The sequence below is a fragment of the Manis javanica genome, chromosome 14 (genome assembly GCF_040802235.1).
Source record: "Manis javanica isolate MJ-LG chromosome 14, MJ_LKY, whole genome shotgun sequence".
Taxonomy (NCBI): domain Eukaryota; kingdom Metazoa; phylum Chordata; class Mammalia; order Pholidota; family Manidae; genus Manis; species Manis javanica.
The window spans coordinates 13,201,926-13,222,626 of NC_133169.1; the positions used below are offsets into that span (position 1 = coordinate 13,201,926).

The 20,701-nt window shown below is 42.0% G+C and overlaps 1 long non-coding RNA gene across 1 annotated transcript; it reads left to right on the plus strand.

The window, feature by feature from the left end:
* Positions 1 to 1,523: 1,523 nt before the first annotated feature.
* LOC140845961 (uncharacterized) lies at positions 1,524 to 18,419 on the plus strand. Its single transcript, XR_012124917.1, has 3 exons — positions 1,524 to 1,659; positions 13,246 to 13,384; positions 18,196 to 18,419. It is a non-coding gene; the product is annotated as an uncharacterized lncRNA (long non-coding RNA).
* The last annotated feature ends 2,282 nt before the right edge of the window (positions 18,420 to 20,701 follow it).

A 20,701-nucleotide genomic window follows, 5' to 3' on the forward strand; every position in this document is an offset into this window, starting at 1 on the left:
CCTTCCATGCTCCAGTCCCCTGCAATGCAATGCTGTGGGCCCTCCTGTCAGCAGTGGTCTGCATCTCCACACGTGAGCCTCCACCCTTCATGTGACATGTCTTGGCAAATGAGATACTAGCAAATGTCACATAAGCAGAAGCTTGAAAAACACTTGCAGTGCGGGATTTACCCCTTGCTTCTTCTGAAACTCCAAGAATACAATGCAGTTGAGCCCAAGCTAGCCTACTGACCATGTAGCAAAGCTAACAATGAATCCCTTCTGTATTTTTGGTCCTTGGTTTTTGGTTGGACTGGAGCCTGAAAATAAATGTAATCTTGAGAGTATGGGTTTGTAAGTCAGACCGACTTGAGTTCAAATCCCAGATCTCCTTCCTAGATGAGTGACACCCACAAAGTTGCTTCATTTCTCTCAGTCTGAGGTTCCACATCCATAAAATGAAGGCAAAACTAATATCAGCCTCTTTAGGCTACTATGGGGATTCTATGAAATGTTGTACACAAAATTCCCAGGTTAGTACCTGGTTATTGTTAAGAACTTATTAAAATACTGATTGTTATTATAATTATTATTATTTATACTACCACAGTTATATAATTCCAATCTCATCCCACCACCTCCCCCAAGCCCTTGGCAGACTCCCGGAATGGTTCAACTCTCCACTCACACCTAGTTCACCAACCATAGAGAGGGTGTACCCTTCATCCAGCTCCCCCTCCTGTCAGCACTTCATAACCACCAAAATAGAGATGATCATTGATAGAGGGCTACCTACTAAAACCCTGATCACTTGGATGTCACTGGTGTTTCCATAAAGGTTCCTTTTTCTTCATTTGGGATTCAATACATGCTGCCTTGAGCCATCAGCTCTCCTTAGGTAACTCTAATCTGTGACAATTTCTGGTGTACTTTGGTTTCTATGATCTGAACATTTTTGTAGCATGTCCCTCAGTTTGATTTTGTTTGACTTTTTTCTCACAGTTGGACGAGGTTGTGGGTTTTTAGGAGACCACAGAAAAGAAGTGTCATTTTCATCACATCAAATTAAGGGAGCTTGATATTCACCGGACTTGCCCCTAATGGTGTTAACATTTATCACGTGGTCAAGCTAGCGTCTCTGCTTCATCTGTGTTTGCGTCTTCTCTTCTTCAGTCTCTTATAAGGACACTTGTCATTAAATTCAGCGCCCACCTGCATAATCCAAGATGATCTCCTCTCCAGATCACATCTGCAAAGACTGCTTTTCCACACAGGTTGTGAAAGTAAGGACATGGACATAAAATGATTTTTTGCAATTTGTCAAAGGAACCAACGTGAGTGTTGAGGCACCCAGGGACTAGCAATAGCATTAATCCATTACCCCCCTAAGTTTTAAGGAGGGAGGAAGAAACAGTATTCTGGAACTCTAGTGAGAAATGGTGCCTTGGAGCAGAGGAATCCTAGCAGCTGTCACAAAGGGATAAAGCCACTGACAGAACTGTAGTATATCAGCAGGGGAAGAGTGAGGCGAGACATATCTTGATCTCTTTTTCTTCCTGTCGTCCAGTCTTTGGATGGTGTCTCCCACTGGTGAAACCTAAACAGAAACCAGAGGACTTGGCAGCTGGAAGATTCAGTCCCAAGGGATCATCCCCAGCAGCACAGAGCAGATCACAGAAGGTAAGGAGCACGGGACTTGAGAAGGGCAGGGGAATGGAGAATAGCCAACTCACCTGTCCACCTTCTTCGGTCCTTTGTGTTTGATGCCCACAACAAAAGCTCACTGACCAGCAAGCTGAATGAATAAATGAAAGGAAGGTTGAATGGGAGACCTGTAAATGAGAAGAATGTCTTGGCAGTGAATGTCTATACGTAGATGCAACCAAATCAAATGGAAATTCTTTTCTTTAATAGAAATTGGGTATCCAAACACGTCCATAGTTGCATCATTTATTTTTTATTCTTTTTACCTGTTATTTAAAAAATAAAGCATGGCGATAGAAAACTGCACAGAACAAATGTGTAGCATTGAATTATTTTAACGTTAAGACCCTTGTAACCCCACCCAGTTCAATAGTAGAAATGTGCCCAGTGCCCCAGAAACCCCTCTTTGCATTCCATCTCAATTACAGCTCCCTTAATCCTCCTATTAACAAATATCCTTTTTTAAAGCAATAATTTCCTTGTATTTCTTTAGTGTTTTATCGTTTAGACACTACAGTTTAGGTCTGCAGATTATCACATACCCCAGTCTCCATTTTAACATGTATGCAACATTACTTCTCCTAGTAACACATCAACAGCTCTTCTATTAAAGTCTGTGTAGTCATTTTGCTTGTCTGAAGCTTACTCTCTAACAGATTTCCCTTGGAAGGGCTCATGGGAAGAATATGTTTTGAGCGTTTGCATATGGAGAGCAGTTTTGTCTGTATTTTTTTCTGTGACATCTGCCTTTCAATTGCCTTCTACTCACTCTCGGCTGTTCATTATCTCTAGCACATCAATGGTGTTCAGAAGTAGTCATCCAATATCATCATCTTTTTATCTGCTTTCTGCTTCACACTTCTGAATCTTCCAAATGCTTTATTCCCGCTAGATTATTTCCTTCACCACCCACTTTACGGGGTGACAGGAATCTGTCTTGTCTTTACTAGAATAGATCTTCTGAGCCAAATTCTCAGGAACATGGTATGCTCTTGTGATATTTTATCTAACCTTTTTAAAAAATTTTCAGCATGTTCCTGAAGTTCTAGTGTTTATTACTTGTTCTGTTTCCTTGCTTTGATTTTCTTCTTTGGAGACTCTTATTTCTGCCTATTAGGTCTGATTTTTCTTTTTTTCCATATTTTGCCAGAACCATTTTATAACTTCTTTTAATTCATTTCAAGTTTTTATTTTTTTCATTTTCGCTTCCTCTTTCACTTACTGCATTCTTTTTGAACTTATTTGCAGTCGTGCACCTTTCTGTTCAGTTATTTTCTGAAATTATTATTTTTTCTTTTATTTTGAAGTCTTTCTTGAGTTCTGTCACCTATTTATGAGTTTTTCTTCTTATGATTTTTGTGTCCTCATGTTTACATACTTTCATTTCTTTAGTTACTTTTTAATAGTGTATTATACATTCTGTGTTTAGAAAATACCTTTCTGGAGTGTTTTCATTGTCCATAGGAAGATTACTTTACTTATTGTTTCATTTCATTGTACAGTGTTATTCTGTTTTTCCTATTAACTTTGTGTGGCATTTGGCTTTGATATTTTTTCTGTTTATTTTCCTGCGAATTTAGTTTCTTTGAACTTTCAGGCAAAGACTGAGTTTAAGTAGGTTTGCTTTGTTTTCTGTTTTGTTTGTGCAACTTTGCAGAGCTCCCCCTTCTGCTGCGTCTGTGAAATGTTGAAAAGGGCGGGCTCTGTTCCCCGCACTACATTTATCTAAACCTTCTCTTTCCTTGGTTGCCATTCTCCTTATGCCGGTCAATTTGAATCCAGTTCTCAGAGTTTACCCTTAGTCTGGCACCCTGTCATGGAAGAATGCTCTGGCTGTCTAGTTTCAAGACTTTTCAGGAACGAAGCTGTCTGCCCCTTGATAAGTTAACAGAGAACCTTTGCATTCACCTGCTTCGGAAATAGTAAAACCCCCGCTAGTTCCCTATTGTCCACATTACTTTCTAGTCAATACTTTTTGGCTATTTAGGGTTCTTCCCTTGGGTTTGTCACACTCTTCCCTACTTCCCTTTTCTTTCTCTCATTCAAATGCCAATATTGCACCGCCTTCTGGGTTTTGGTCATGTGCCCTAAAGTGCTTGCATTTTGGGATTAAGAGGCTCCACGGCCATCTAGCTATGCTGTAAATGTTTTCCAAGCTTCTTGTGAGCTTGCTTAGTTTATTTTCGCTTTTCCCGATTCAACACGGGGATGCAAAAAAATTAAAAACCTATACTGCCACCGCTGTCATCATCCTTGCAGAACAACACAATATTTTTAAAATATTTGTTTTCTTCCTCTCTGCAAATGTCTTAAATGTAATTCACCACCTAGTCCTGACATGCATTTTCACCAAGATCCCCTCTGAACCAAGACATTTGCCCTGGTAGATGAGGGCTCTGTTTCAGTAGTTCCCTTACTCCCACCCATCCTTCCTTCATAAGGTAACAGAATGTGCCTATTGTATCGTTGAATACAGCACTTTAATCTCCAGATTGCTCCCGCTTTTGAATTCAGTGTCCTCACAGGCAAAGTCCTAATTGTGTTCCAGCTCTTCTTTCCACCTCCAGGAACTTCTCATGACCAATTCTGCTCCACCAAACTCCTTTCTGGAACATACTCTTTAGTTAGAGTTAGAAACAACTGCTAATGTTCACAGGTGCATAACTTGTTTACTCTTGTTTCTCTCTCTTAGCAAAGGCTATTTTCCTTGCCCACTAAGTAACATCTTTCAAAATATGCTCAACGTACATTTTTTTCAAACTCACATGGCAGACTGTTCTTGACTCATTTTCATTAAGTCAAAGAACTTTGAGTTGACCAGTTTGTGATTCTTCAGCACATGATAGCATTCAAATCAGGTTTATAGATTATTTCTTTTCTTCCTATGTATTTCTCAGGCTATTAGACATTCTTTCTTGTGCAACATTGCTGATGTCTGGCTCTCCAACCCCTGCTAAGCTTCTCTCAAACATTTAACAGTTATGAAAAGGGGACATTGTATGGGAATTTCAGGAAGTCAGCAAAATTCATTGGCTTTTGGGGAAAAAAATATCAAAGTTTATGTGGCATCTCCATTTCACCTGGAATTGCTCAGTTTAATCCCTGCTCACGATTAATCCAATTGACACTCTGTGGGTAGCAGTTTCAGTCTATGTATTTCTTTGTTTATTTATTCAAAGACACTATCCCACTTGCTTCCAGAATAGATTGAGGCAGCTAATAGAGAAGGTAGGTATGAAAAAAGGCAATTAAAAGGGAAATAGAAAATTTACACCCTTTAGAAGAAAAATCTGTTAAATACATTAACCACCTAGGTTAATACTGTCAGTAGAATGAAAAAACAAATCCAACTCAGATTTCTAACAGCCAATGCAGAAAGGAAAAGTATAATTATATAAGCCTAATTAGGTGGTAAAAGAAACTTAATTTTATACAAGACAACAATTTTTATGAGCATCTGAAAAGTAGGAAGGGTACAAAAAGGATAGCAAATCAGAGAATCTTGAGTTTTTAATCCCCTCTCCATTCTTTACCTGCTATTTGATTTTAGGCAATTTACCTAGCCTCAGCTTCCTTATAAGTAAAATGGATGTAACTACCCAAATTTCAGAAGGTCCTTGCGAAATCAAAGAGGAATAACTTGGTGAGTTATAATTATGTGAGTAATTCAGGTATTTCTCCAGCCCTTCTCTCCTTTCACATCTTCCAGGTCCTCCTGAAGAGAACATCTAGCCATTCTCTGAGTCTGCCCCTGATCTATAGCTGATCACAGGTGTGTCTCTTACGTGCTCATGTACAGATCCCCTCACCCTTCCTGCCAGCAAAGCCATGTGGGGTGTGTGTGTGGGGGGCACTTCTACTAAAAATTCTTCATCCATGTTTTGCATTGGGTCTACCAGTATCATTGCTACTGCCACTGGCCTCGGCTGGCACCTCGGCCACCTGCGTACCAGTACTCAGAATCACAGTTGCCATGGCCAGTCCCTGACAGTCTGGATCCTGCATACTTTTAATAAATCCGAACTGTAATGGATCCAAGCAGAAGTGTGGTCTCTAGAATCTTTCATCGAATTAAAGTGGTGGGGAGAATGTATCTGTTTCTCCATAGTGTGTCCCCTGGGTACCAAAGTCACATTTTTTTGGATACTGTGTCTCACAGATATGAGTACCAACAGTATACTCAAAGTCTGCTATTTGCAGAGATTGTACTTACCCTGCATTCCCCCAACTGTGCCTGGGGTCCATGGGGTTGAGTTAGAAGGTAAAGCGCCATGGAACACCCTCTAAGCTTAGAATCCAGCCTCACTGTCCCCCACTCTCACCCTCACCCTAAAACACATACCCATCAGCATCGTGTTTCAGTGACTGAGACAGTGTCTTGGGGACAGGTTTTTGGGCCTGATCCTTACTCCTTTAGGATTATTTTTATAAAGGAGACTTCTTGGTTCCCTATGCAACTATACCCTAGAATAGCCACCTGAAATTTTTACAACGAGGACTTGGCAATGCCAGAATCCCAAAGTAGAAGTGGCTTAAGCCAGACCTATTCCACAAGTGGCAGCCCCTCAGAGGTAGGGGCGTGAAGTCATGGATGAAGACAAAAAGGTAACAAAGGAGCAGCAGCTCGGAAATGCCACCCAGGAGAGGGACACTTATTTAAATGTTGAGTGGTGGGTGAAGAATAATTACATCATGAATGGGGATATGAAGCCCAAGGTTTTCAATTTGTTAAATACCATCATATTTACACAAGCAAAGTCAATTATTGATGCAAATAAATAGGAACATTTAAATTCAGGTGCTATTTGTTTCAGTCACTGGATTGAGAGGTAGTATGAAAGAGAGGGTAAGAGTATGGGTTTTGAATCAATTAGATGCAGGGTTGAATCGTTCCTCAATCAGTTACCAACCTTATTTAAGTTAATTAACTTTTCAAATATATGTCTGTGTTAGGAACAGTAAGAATTTGTAAGTCAACAGTAAGAATTTATAAGTCACAATAAAATAATGTATATGCAACTTTAATGTGGTGCATGATAAATAATAAGCATTTGGAAGAACAGTTCCAGTTTCCCATTTCCCAGTGTGTGTGTAAAGATGGAGTCATACTGGGGGGACAGTCAGATCAACACTTGCTACAAGGAGCACAGTAAGGGAAGTTGCAAGTGTAGGATCTTTTTCCAGCAGCAGTTTTTACTTATTTTGAGAGGAATTCCAAAAAGAAAAACATGTGCAGTATTCACGGGGGCCTTTGGAGAAAAACAAACTCCAACTCCTACTTCAAAATATTTCCACAGAATAGAAACTGAGAGAAGAGAGTTTATATCCTGTGGACTTGGGGGCGGAGAGCAAGCTGCCCTGGGAACAGCCATGTTCAGTCACTGGAGACACTCGCCAGGTTTCTAGCGATGTGACGTTTCCTAAAACAGACACCAGCCTTGCTTGTTACAGGACGGCAGTGAGTGTAGCCGCGGAAGCAGGCTGTGGCTGAGAGGAGTGAAAGCTGTGTCTGAACCATGCCATAGCTGTTTACCCCTTTTGGAAGCTCTAAGACCTGAGGTAGAAGTTGTCTCCGTCAGGAATGCAGAACTCAGCTTCCCTCAGAGAACCTGGGTGGGATCGTCACACATGCAGGCGAAGTTCTCATTGGAAAGTGCTCACAGAACTAAAAGAAGAAAGTCGGGGGAAAGGATGTTTCAAAGGAAAACACAATTGTCTCTGCTAATATCAAAATTGTGACTGGTGGGAGTGTCTCCGTCTAAGAAAATGAAGCAGTAGATCGTGGCTGTGACCCTCGACCCCAAGGTTCACCATCACCTTCTTTCACTAGGTAGTCCTGCTCCCAATATCTCCCTTGGAGAGGTGGGTTTTTGGGGGACTGGTTCTCATTTTACACCCTGGCTTTGCCCTTCCTTTGCTAAAGCGCAGCCAAGCCAAGGGTGGAGCACTGAAATGGGGCTTGACTGAAGCCTCGGGATGATACAAAGGTAACAGCCCAGGCAGTGAGGCCACATGATGGTGGCCCATGCTGTACACTGTCCGAGTCTGGAGGGGGCCGTGCACATAAGCCGGGACGACGGCAGCGCCCCTCGGAGCTGTGCAGTGAGGCAGCCCCGCGTGAGGTTACCTCAGACTCCGATCTTCTCATTTAAGAGACACGGCTTTCTCTACGCATGTGGCATGTCCCTGATCCGCCCCCTATGGCTCAAATCGCCCACTAGCCTGGAGCTCACACTTAGCTGGCAATCTGTCCTCCAAAAGGTCCAAATTCTGGAAAAGAGAGGACCAGGAAGAGATGAGAATTTCCACTTTCACTTGGAGAAAACCTCTCAAATAGGTTCTGCTTTCCCATCTGAAAAATTAACTTATCTCAAATTGATTGACACATGGAATGTTCCATTTAGAAGAAACTTTATTCCATGATCCCCATGAGAACGACATGAGCATGCCAACCACACAGTACGTTCTGAAATAAGCAAGGGAGGAGGTAGTTATACTGTGGAAGGCACCTGCCACGAACGAGCGCCCAGCGTATGCCAGGCGCTTCGCATGCATCATCTTGACAACGACCCAGTGGGGTGCATCTTGTCCTCTATTTCCTTTCTTCAAAATAAGAAGTCATCTGAGAGGCTGGCTTGCCTGATGTTACAGTTAGTATGTGGCCAATTTATAATTAACCCAGGTTCAGAGACCAAAAGTAGCACCCTCTGCTCTTGTTATTTAATTCAAAAGTGGCAGAGGGATGCCGAAAATAAAAATGAAGTTGGAGGTGAAGATTATATTTGCAGATGGCTGCCAGGCTTGAGCTTACATAGGCAGTTCCTGGCATAATGAAAGGTGCATGGGATGGATGGAGAAGCAGAACCGTCTAACCCTATGATTTAAATAACAGGTGATGAAAGAACTGAATCATATACAGCAACTTTTCTGAATGGCAGTGGGTGAACTCGAACTGTTGGCCGTAAGGACCTTGAATGGCAAGCCTATCCTATCTCAAAGCCCGGCTGTATAGCAGGCAGCTGGGAAGCTGTGGCCCCAGGCGGCCTGCAGGCCTTTGCAATGCAAGGTTGGGCCTCAGAGAAAGCTCACAGGCAGGGAAGGCCAAGCGTCTAGCTCAGGACAGTATGGACCTGCCACTGGGAAGCAGCTTTGTTTACAGCTTAGAGAGGAGCAATTACCAGGATCAGTGACTGAGATACGAACTTTGCCGGCGCAGGAGCTCATGCAGGAATGAGACTCCGCACTCCTTACTTGCATTTCTCCGCTAAGTTGGCTGCTGCCTCACTGCTCCATGCTTCTCATCTCATTCGCCGCGCCTCTTGGAAGCTTCAAGAATATGCCATCCTCCTGCCCTCCACAGCAGCCTGTGCGTCACGTGCGCCACTGTATCACACTGCTTCTGCAGGAGCAGCTTTCCCCACCTGTTAAAACCTCTTCTTCCATCTGACCAACTCCTGCTTCTTCGCTTTTGGGCTCTGGGAAGCCTTTATTCGCAACCCAGGTTGGAATAGATCCCCTCGCACACATACTACCTCTAAACAATTTGTTCCCCCTTGTATTATTTGCATTCTATTGTAGTGAATTGTGCAGATCCCAAGACCTTTTATTCATAATCATAAAATACAAAAAGCTTTGAAAGCCAAATGTATTCATGTTAAGTTTAGTACAAACTTACCCCATTTGGTAAAGAATAGTTACACATTTGCTATAGGAAAATTGATGTGTGTGGCTTTGGAGTATTGTATCAGATGCCATTGAGAGGGTTAAAAATACACCATATATTTTTGAGCTTACATAGGCAGTTCCTGGCAAGCCTATCCTATCTCAAAGCCCGGCTGTAAAGCAGACAGCTGGGAAGCTGTGGCCCCAGGCTGCCTGCAGGCCTTTGCAATGCAAGGTTGGGCCTAAGAGAATCCCCTGCAAGAAAGGTGCATGGGATGGATGGAGAAGCAGAACCGTCTAACCCTATGATTTAAATAACGGGTGATGAAAGATCTGATAGGCACCAGACTGTCTTTCTAAAGCTGAAAAAAAAGTTCTCTTCTGAAATCTATCTGTCCCCAAGAGTATTAGATAAGGGACTATGGATCTATCCTACACTGTATTCTACAGTGTGCTGAGTCTTATCACATTACTCTTATTGGAGTTCCCTAGACTCTAAGGTCCTCAAGGGCAGGGACTGTACCTCATTCACCATTTTATCTCCTTTACTGAATACAATGTATGGACATGCGTCAGTGTGCTTAATAAATGAATGAGCAAGTAAACAGGAGTATGTGTGAATGAAGATATGGTTAGTCTTCCGTCTGAAGGCTGAGAAGCTATAACAAATCCTCTGGCTGGGTAGGAATCTGTAGACTTCCCCAGACAGAGAATTTCAAGGGAATTCGGAAGGCTGGAAAAACTAGACAAAAACTTTTGGTACATGAAAACATCAGCTTTCGTTCATATATTCCTTGATTTATTTATTTTCACTTAACCAACATTTATTATACAACTACTCTGTGCCATATGAAAACCTAGACCATAGAGATATATGAACTTAAACAACATAAACAACAATGAAAAGCAGAGAAATTGAGAAACAGGTGAAAGACTTTGCTATGGAGCAAAGGTTCAATTCAAATTAGGTCATTTATTCTCCCTACCTGTGAAATGCAATGTCCATTTTAAATTCTCAGCCTGAAAAATAAATGCGTGTTAGGGATTCACTGTGAATTTCACATCATTTACACAGGGATAACAAAAACCTCTTTGTGCTCCTTTTTATAAGTGCTGAAGAGTTCTTTTTCTTTCTGAAGTGCTACCTCACAATGAGTTTTTGATTCAGATATTAAGAAGTTGGGGAGCCTTTTATCAGAAAACCAGGAACGACTCCAGGAATTCAGAGGTGAAAGAAATTTAACACAGACTGTTGCAGGCTTGCACACCACGTGGAAGGCTGGAGTAGGCTGCTCTCCGGATGGGGGGAAGTGCTGAGATAGCAAAGGGCCACTGCCAGTGTCCCAGCTTGCTCTCCGCTGGTGCAGGTGATCCTTAGGACACCCAGAGACACTGGACGTCAATGACTGCAGCGACCTGTCTCACCAGAGTGGGTGACTCTCAGGAAGCCTTCTGAAGAATCATCTGCGAACACCTCTTGCACCTGCCTGCAGTAGCCTGCAGTAGTAGAGCAACATTTCCTCTTCTGCTTGCCATGTCTCATGCAAGATTCTCTCATTGGCAGGATTTATCCACAAGGAGCCTAGGCAATGTAGTTTCTAGATGTCAAGCACCTATTGCACTTGGAACAGCTGGCAAGGAAGGGGATAGCCCCAGGTATCCAAAATAATATCTGGCATGGATATAAATAGTGTTTACCCAAACATTTCATCTCAATTCCCTTCTAGGTCTCCAGAAACTAAAGAACAGAAGGCAGAGAAGAGTAAATGATCTTCATCACTGAGTGTACTTTGTTTTCTGACTTTTTAAAACTAATGATGGTAAAATGGCTTTGGGGAACTCAAGTGGATTAGGTCCCAAATATAGACTAACCTGTATGGGGAAGATGTAGAGAACCCAAAGAAGATGGTATTTATGAGGCCATTTCTTATATTTATTTATTTTTTTATCAAAGTATCATTGATACATAATCTTGTATTGGTTTCGAATGTACAACACAGTGGTTCAAGAGTTACTCATATTATTAAATCCTCACCCTCTCTAGTGCAGTTCCTATCTATCAACATAGAAAGATGTTAGACCAACACTGACTATATTCTCTATGCTGTACTACTGTCCCTTTGACCAACTTATATTATGATGGAAATTTTGTGACCCTTTATGCCCCTCCCTCTCCCCACTACCTGCCCCAACCCCTACCCTCCCCCTTAGCAACCACTAGTCACTTCTCAGTGTCTCTGAGTCTACTGCTGTTTTGTTCCTTTTGTTTCGCTTTGTTTTTATATTCCATAAATGAGTGAAATCATATGGCATTTGTCTTTCTCCTCCGGACTTATTCGACTGAGCATAATATCCTCTAGATCCATCCGTGTTGTTGCAAATGGCAGGATTTCTTTTATTTTTATGGCTGAGTAATTCCATTGTGTATATGTACCACATCATCTTTATCCCTTCACCTATAGATGGACACTTAGGTTGCTTTCTTATCTTGGCTATTGCAAATAGTGCAGTGATAAACATAGCAGTGCAGGTATCTTTTTGACTAAGAGATTTTGCTTTCTTTGAGTAAATTCCTAGAAGTGAAATTACCGGATTGAATGGTATTTCTAGTTTTAGATTTTTAAGGAACCGGCTTACTGCTTTCCATAGCTGTTGCACCAATTTACATTCCCACCAACAGTGTAATAGAGTTCCCATTTCTCATCATCCTTGCCAGCATTTGTTGTTTCTTGCCTTTTGGATGTTGGCCATTCTAACTGGTGTGAGGTGATATCTCTTTGTGGTTTTAATTTTCATTTCCCTGATAATTAGCAATGTGGAGTGTATTTTCATGTGCCTGTGGCCATTTGCATTTCATCTTTGGAGAAATGTCTGTTCAGGTCCTCTGCTCATTTTTTAATTGCCTTATTTTCTTTTTGGCTGTTGAAGCATATGGGTTCTTTGTATATTTTGGATGTTAACCCCTTGTCAGATGACATTTATGGATATATTCTCCTGTACTGTAGGATGCCTTTTTGCTCTGTTGATGGTGTCCTGTGCTGTACAGAAGCTTTTTAGTTTGATATAGTCACATTTGTTTTTTAAATGTGACTACATGCACCCTGAAGTCTTGGATTTCTGACACAGCTTTAGAAAACTAGGGGGAAAGATAGTGTCTTGGGGCAGTGAGAGATTATAACTAAGAAATTAAATATTCCTCAGTTGCTTTAGAAACATGTTTTCTCTTATGGAACTATAGAAATTTATCAAAATGGCTACTAAAATTATAATGAAGGGCTGCTATTTTCCTGTCCTCAGCTAGCAAAACATAAAAAGTAAATGCTTAGTAAAATGGCTAACAATGTATTCAATCCTGAGCAGTGGCTTTAATATCAAAGTTGGATACAAAAGGGTAACCTTTCTTTCAGACTTTGTGCACATTGACTCATCTCTGCTTATACAAACCAACACAAAACACCACCTTGAACCAGTAACACCCCTGATCCAGATATGAGTATTCAGATCCTTAAAGTCATGAGGAAATTAGCAATTTTCTGCCAGTATATTTATAATGAAGGTGCATTTTATTCACCTCTGCTTTTATATTTTTCATCACTTAAAAGGAAAGGCAACCTGTAAACCAAGTCTCATAGCATTTCCAAATGATCCAGGGTATATTCAACAAATTAAAATTAATATTAAGCATAAACACATTGAAACGTTGCATTACTCGCTAAGCCTCCAAATGGTTCCAGGTTCTCTGATGTTATCCATTGCTCTCCAAGATTCATGAGCTGCCTGTCACCAGAGTTAAGTGGATATTTATTGAAATGAATGGCAGCTGCAGCTGGATGGACAGGTTTCACTTAAAGGTTTGCTTTTCTGTTTTTATGGCTTCTTTGCCTTGTCTTGCTTTTCCAGGTTGCACGCTGATGAAGCCACCAGCATAACAAATGGGGAAAACTCCACCACAGAAATGAACAACGCTCCTCACCATTGCTCTCCAAATAGGATAATATTGCCAATGGTAGATTCCCTCCAATCTGTGACTCGTCACTGGGTAAGTCTTTTAAAAGTCCATTTTGATGAGGAACTTCTGCACAGCATTGGGAGTTAAGAGCAGAAGCTTCAAGAGCACATAGCCTGGGTTCAAATCCTATCAGCTGTGATTGACTCTATCATCCCAGGCAAGTTCCTCACCCAGGCTCTTGGCCTCAGTTTCCCCACTTGTAAAGCAGAACTGATAATAGCACCCATAGGCTTAGAAAGTGCCTAGCACAGGGCCTGGAACTTGATCCTAGGTAAGAATTAGTTATTATTATTTGGTTCTTTCCTGGGAAAATCAAATTATCTGACTATATGTTATTCCTCTTGAGGTTAACATGCAACTATACTTTTAAAGCTGCAGCGAAAGTGTCAGACTCCGCTTTAGTGTGACAAAGAAGAGCCTAGGGAAGTGGGAGATGCTGCCTTTTTTCCCCCTGTGTCCCCTGCTTCCACTCTGTCCTCCCACTTCTTTTGTGACACGTTTTATGGACTTCTTTCTGAGATTGTGAAGAGCTGTAAATTCCTGAGGAAGAGACAGTGTCAAGGAAGTGGGCAGAACGGAGGACGGCTTTTTACAATGGATTTTATCAGACCTGTGGTGAACTTAGTAGTTCCTTTTCCAATCTCTCCTGCGTGCTTTCATTCCATTCTTTCTTTATTCAGGAAACACTACTATGTAAAGGCATGGAGCTAAGTGCTAAGTGTATTAAGTTAGGAAATCAATCCTTTAGCATCTGTTCACTTGTGAAGAATACAAAATTTAAAAACCTAATGCTTTTAAAGGCACATGACAGTGGTTATGTGTTGACCCTGGAGACAGATTCTCTTGGTTTGAATCCCAGCTTTTGCCATTCAATCTTGGGTCAAGTTACTTTAGCTCTGGTGCGCCATCTGCAAAATGGGGTTGTGATGGTACCTATTATTTTGAGGATGAAATGGATCTACCTACTATATAAAAACTCTTGAAATAGTGCCTGGATGATCATTAACCTTAAATAAATGTGTGCCTACACTACTATCATAACTCTAAAGTTTATGTTGGAAAACTGTAGAAAAGAGCAAGAAGAAGCAGATATGCAAGGTACAAATCTGTTTTGCATTGAACTGCCTTGTGGATGCCCAGCTGGAAAGTTCTATTAGGCTATTAGTTGGTCACACAAACCTAGTCCTCTCGTGAGTAGTGTTGGCTAGAGATAAAGATTTGGGCATCAACAATGTATGAGTGGGGGCTGAGTTATGGGCATGAATGGGGCCACTCAGGGAAAATGTGGGGTGTGAAAGGATAGGTGGTTTAGGACAACAGATATTTGAGACATGGGCAGAGTTTGAGGAGCTCATGAAGGAGAGACATGGTACAGAGACAGAGCGGGCGGGCACCTGGGTGGGAGGTGTGCCCATGTAAGGGGGCCAGGTCCCTAGGTATCTCGACTCCTTTGCATTTAGTTTTCTTTTAATTGCCTCTGGCCCTGAGATTTGACTGAGGTGATAGAAAATAACTAAGAACCAAATAAGCTTGCACAAAGTTGGGAAGAAACAGTACCAGCACAGTAATGACTCAGACCCTATTTCTACAACACCTTACCACCTCACATGCCGTGCCCCGATAACGTCCTCTAGATTAAAATTTTTTAACAGGTTGGACAGTTTAATTTCAAATACTGGGTCTGTCAGGCCACCTGTCAAACATCGTACGTATTATATGCCCCAAAACTTGACTGAGAGATATGGTCATTATACACATGTGAAAGTTCTAGTTCTCTGAATTTTCGTTCAGCATTCCAGCTGAGTACCTCCATGTGCCAGGACTGGGAGTCAGTGGTGAACAGAAGTCTAGAGGAAAAGGTGAAATTCTAAGTAACTGTAAATAGGAAGTTATAATAGGGGAAGGATGAGGTACCTTGGGAGTAGACAGGGGAGAGAGGAGGTCCCGAGCTAGTCTAAACTATCCAGAAGAGGCTCCGGCATGAAGTGATGTTTACATTAAGTAATAAAAAATAAATACCTTTTATTCAGGTAAAGGGTTTGAGCGAAGGGAAGAGTGTTCCCGGCAGAAGGAACAGGGTATGCAGAAGCCTGGAGGTGAGGGAGAGTGAGGCAGAAGCAAAGCCCTGAGATGGAACAGTCCAGAGGAGCTGCGGCATCTTGTAGCGCAAGGGAAACATTACAAAGAAGAGGCGGGTGTGGACTGGGTCAACCAAGGCTCCGTCTCGAGTCTGTGGGAGTTGGTGATTAACTGGACGGAGGAAGTAGAAAATGACTCCAAGGACTTTGTATCAATCAGCCTGGTGGCAAATGAAATTATTTACTGTGATAAAGAACAGAGAAGCTGAGACTTCAGATGGGTGGGGATGGAGAGATGGTCATTTCACTCTGGGAATCCTGACTGAATCTGCATCTGTCTGTATAATTGAACTGCAGCCATGAGACTGGATGAGACCTCGTAGGAGTGTGAGTAGAACGACAAGCTAAAAGAGCCCCAGACAAAACGGAAGGAGTGTGTGTCAGGGGGAAAGCCAGAGAAGGGCAGTGAATGTGCAGGTAGGAGAAAGGGCACGTGGAGAGGAGCCGTCTTGGTGAAGTCCTCCGCTGAGAATATGGGTTCAGGGCAGCACCCCAGCCCACGCAGCGCTTCAGTAAAACACGGCCCGGCCCATCCCACCAAGAAGAGTGAGTGGGACACAAATTGTAATCTACTGGAAGGATCAAGACTTGAGTGTCTTCACATATCCAGAGGAGGACAGCCTCCATCTTACAGACGTCTAGTCTCATCCGGACAGGTCTGCTCCCCAGGAAGTAGAAGGGGTTTCTCTTTTTTCCCCCACTATGTACTTTCTAGCCTAAGTATCAAGGCAGGAGCAGCCTGAAGAATGCTAGGATCATTACTTCCATAACATTTTAGCAGAGGGCAGGATTTCTGGGTGCAGTGAGACTCCCAAGTTATTCTACTCAGATACAGTTTCCAATACACCCTGTTCCTTGCTCTCTGACTCCTGAAGGTGCTTCCATCAGTGACTCACTTAAAGCCGTTTGCAATACTTTTGCAAAATGTGCAGCTGACACTAAGTACTATGAATGTAGACATATGAAACTTGACATATGACAATAAATATTAAAATGAGGTCCCACTAAAACAAATTTGAGCACTTCCGTCTCATCTCAAAAGCCCAGGAAAGTCCTACATTTTGTTTTTTTTCTAATCGGTGCAGAATGTTTTCTGATATCTTTAATAAAGATACTTTTATGAATTTTATACTGACCCCCAAAGCTTTGGGACTAGAAACTCAGACAATAATAAAATAATTTAGACAAAAGCTAAATGTATGAAACATAAGATGTATAATAAGAAAGTGTCTATTTTATTCTATAAATGGTTAAGTAATGCATGGTTTGTTGATTGATTCAACAAATATTTATTAAATGCAAACTACATTCCTACTTGGACTAGATGTTAAGTTAAAACCCTCCAGTGGATTTCATTGCAATTAAAATAACAAAATTCTCTACCCTGACCCGTAAAGCCTCACATAACCTGTCTCTATTTTACTCTTTGGACTTTCACCCTTGTCTCCCTCCCCAGGACTCCCAACATTCCAGCCACATCGACTTTCTACTTTGCTCCCAGCCACAACAAACTTACTCTGGATTCAAAGGATTGTCACTTTCTGTCCTGCCGGTCTACAGATTTCTTCCCCTATCTCTTCTCATGGCTCTTTCCCTATTCAGGCCTCAGCTCAGATTTCACAGCCTCCTGGAGGCCTCTGTGGTTCTGAAGAACCCAGTCTAAATAAATGCCTCACCCCAGGCACTCCATCCTAGTAACCTGCTTATTTCGCTAGAGACACTGAAATCACCGTGCTAACTTGATCACTTATGCCCTGTCTCATCAGAGAGAATGCCAGCCACCTCAGAGCAGGAATTTGTTTTCTTTTTCAAGGCTATATCCTTGGTGCTTACAACGGTCCTAGATTAGAGTGAACATTTAATAAAAGTTTATTGAATGAATGCATGAAAAATAGTTATGAAGAAAATGCAAAACCATGGAACATAGGTAGAACACATTAATAAATAAGTTGGATTCAACATTACATGTACACAGTGAATAGAACTCTATACCAGTCATTTATGCTTTAAAAATCTTAGTACACATACACACACATGCATATAACACATGAAAGATGCATAGTTTTAATAAAAGTTAAAATTATATTTTAAAAATGTTTTTGCAGCAGTGGTCTGAAGGCTTACACTTCAGTATGCAAAAAAAAAAAAAAATAGAACTTGTTTAACAAATAAGAAACTCAGGCACATTACAGTTATGTGAGTGGCTCTGGGGCAGTTTCCCTGGAGACAGTTTTCACCATCAACCCAAGAGACACAACTGTTCCTCACAATTCCTTTTAGGGATGTCCTAGAGGGTCATTCTCATTGTTTTCTAGCCGAGGGGCCTGGGAAATGACTGTGATGGGAAAGCTGCCTCCCTCGAAATAAGTTCCCGCTGGTGGGACAGGGCAGGGGTGGGTTTAAAGCTTGCTTGCAGAGGAGAGTTTGGGAAAACAGAGACAACAGGGAAGAGTGCCTTTTGTAAGGGTGTCAGGTTTCTACCTGTGATCACCTAAGGAGGCGTTATCTGCTGGAGATAGAAAAGTTATGATTTACACGTAGTCTAAATGAAGGACATAGGCTACACTTCCGAAGCTTTGCAGTTTCCTGCCACCAGAGTGGGTGTCTGTGACCAGTAGAATATGGCAGAAGGGATGGCATATATCATTTCTGAAATTAGATTATATAAGACATTGTGGCTTCCCCTTGGTCTTTTTTTCTTAGATCACCTGCCCTGGGAAAGAAAGGAGCCATGGTGAGGATCGGCGCCTCCTGCCAGCAGCCAGGTGGGTGGGCATGGGGGCAGACCCGCTAACCCTCATCACGCCTCCAGATGCCTGCAGCCAAGGCCAGCATCTTCACTGCGAACTCCTAAGAGACCCTAAGCCAAAATACCTGCTAAGCTGCTCCTAGGTTCTTGCCCCTCAGAAACTGTGTGACATAATAAATGCTTGTGGTTTTAAGCTGCTAAGTGTTGGGTGCTTCCTTACGGAGCAATAGACACATAATCCAACTGCTGACAAATCCTCTTCCACACCGATGCTACCCTCACCTTCATCCACCTGGGTTGCCCAGAAGTGCAGCCTCATCCTGCCACCCCACCTCCCTGAGCTCGTGACCGGCTTGTCCGGAGTGCAAGTGTATCAGAAGCACCCAAGCGCTTCTCATAATCATCCAGCAGGGTGGAGGGTATTCCACAGTGGGAATCAGTAGCACCATCGTTTTGTGGTTGGGTCATTAGCTTCAATAGGGTGGGTCTCATTCTCTCCTTTGCCTCTCAGTCCCCATGATTATACAACCAGTGTCTTCTCCTTAGGTCACCACAGTTTTCCAGTGTTGCCATCAACCCAGACATTCAAGAATATTATAAATGACTGCTAACTTATTTATACTCTCTGGTTTTCAAAATGATTAGGTCCACAAAGTCAGCTGAGAAATGTATAATAAATGATGATTCCTGGATCTTCCCTCATCTGAATCTTTGTGTATGAGACCCAGAAATCTGAATTTCCATTCAGTTCTTCAAGTAGTTCTGATGTAGGTACTCAATGGAGCTCGTATAGAAAGACATCGTTTTAGTCATTCCTGTCTGCTGTCTTGTTTCTCCAACTAAGCCCTAAGCTTCCCAAGGGAGAGACAGTTTTCTGTATTCTCTATTTGCCCAAGGGACCAGGGCACTGCTGGACGTTCAGTGAGCTTGCGGTAAAGTGATTCACAGCAAGGAACACCATTCAAATGGATATCGACCGTAGGCTTATTAACATTCTGCCAAGTGTACAGTAATTATAACAGGAAGAGATGGCATAGTTCCTGCTTTTAAGGAACTTGAGCATGGATGAGAAAACCAGAGAAAGGCACAGTAGGCAATAGTGAACAACTCCAGACAGGACTTGGATGACCTACTGTGTTACAGGGTACAGTCTACTTTTATTTTTAGAGGCATTAAAAAGACTGATGAAGTCAGAAAAGCCTCAAGCAGAAGCAACATTGTGGAGAATGCTGAACTGGGAGACGAGAAGCCTGCATGAGAGTCCCTTTTGTTTTAGCACCAAGTACCTTAGAGCTGGGACTTCTTTTCCCCTGTGTTTCAATTTACTCCTGTATAGAATCAGAGTGGTCTGCTGGAATCATGATTTTTGAACTGCCCTGTATTGTCCTCAGGGAATCGTAGGGAAAGGGAGACATGAGATCAGGTGTAACTGTAAGTCCTGCATCCCTGGTTTTATCTGTGCGCTGTATTGAAGTTTCATGAAAGCATTCGTGTACCAAAGGGCTCTAATGCTAAAACATCATTAAGAGCAATGAAGTTTAAAAACATTGAATGTTGATCTCTAAGGCCCCAAAGATGGGAAGCATGCATCTTCTTCAACATCTCTGTCTCTCACTTCTTTTACTGTCACAGGCAATCAGGTCTTGACTTTGTTAAGGGTGTGCAGCTTATTGAAACCCTTCTAAAATGACACATAAAAGTGGCCAAAACAAGCCAGAATCAACCCTTCAGTTATCTAATCACTTGGTAGAAAATACTTTCCAACCAGATGGATATTGTCAACTGATATACCGAAAACTACAGTATAGAGCTGTGGTGTCCATGTGGACAACAATTAGTCACAGGTAGCTATTTAACCTAAGATAATTAGAACTAAATAAAATTAGAAATTCATTTCCTCATCTGCTGTAACTGCATTCTAAGTATCCAACAGAGGCTAGTGGCTACCTGCTTGGACAGCACAGATCTAGAACATTTTCATCACTGTAGATCATTGTATTGTCCAACACTGAAACTAGAAATAAGCCAAGAACACAGAATTGCTACCCTCTGGCTGAGTCCTGAGCCTGTTCTTATTTTCCAGACAAAACTGAATCACTCCTTCAAAGAGAATAATCAATAGAGGATGGGACAATCTCCAGGGCTGCTAGTGTTATTTATTTATTAAGTGCCAGCTAGAAATACCAAGACACTTAAGCTGTTCAGGGCCAAGAGGCTAGGAAGGCAAACTGAGAAGCAATTGAAAAATAGTGCTTAATAGAAAAAAAAAATGGAGTTCAAGATATGCCATGGAGGATTGGCCCTACAGATAATTCTGTTTCTCAGTTGGGGAACTAGGGGGCTATATCCCAAGTACAAGGCAGGCCAGCAGTCAGACAAGCCTTACAGAGTCTATAACCCAGACCCAAACCAGCCCAGTACCTAATTTCAGTGAGATAATCTGCCCTAATCTAACTGCCT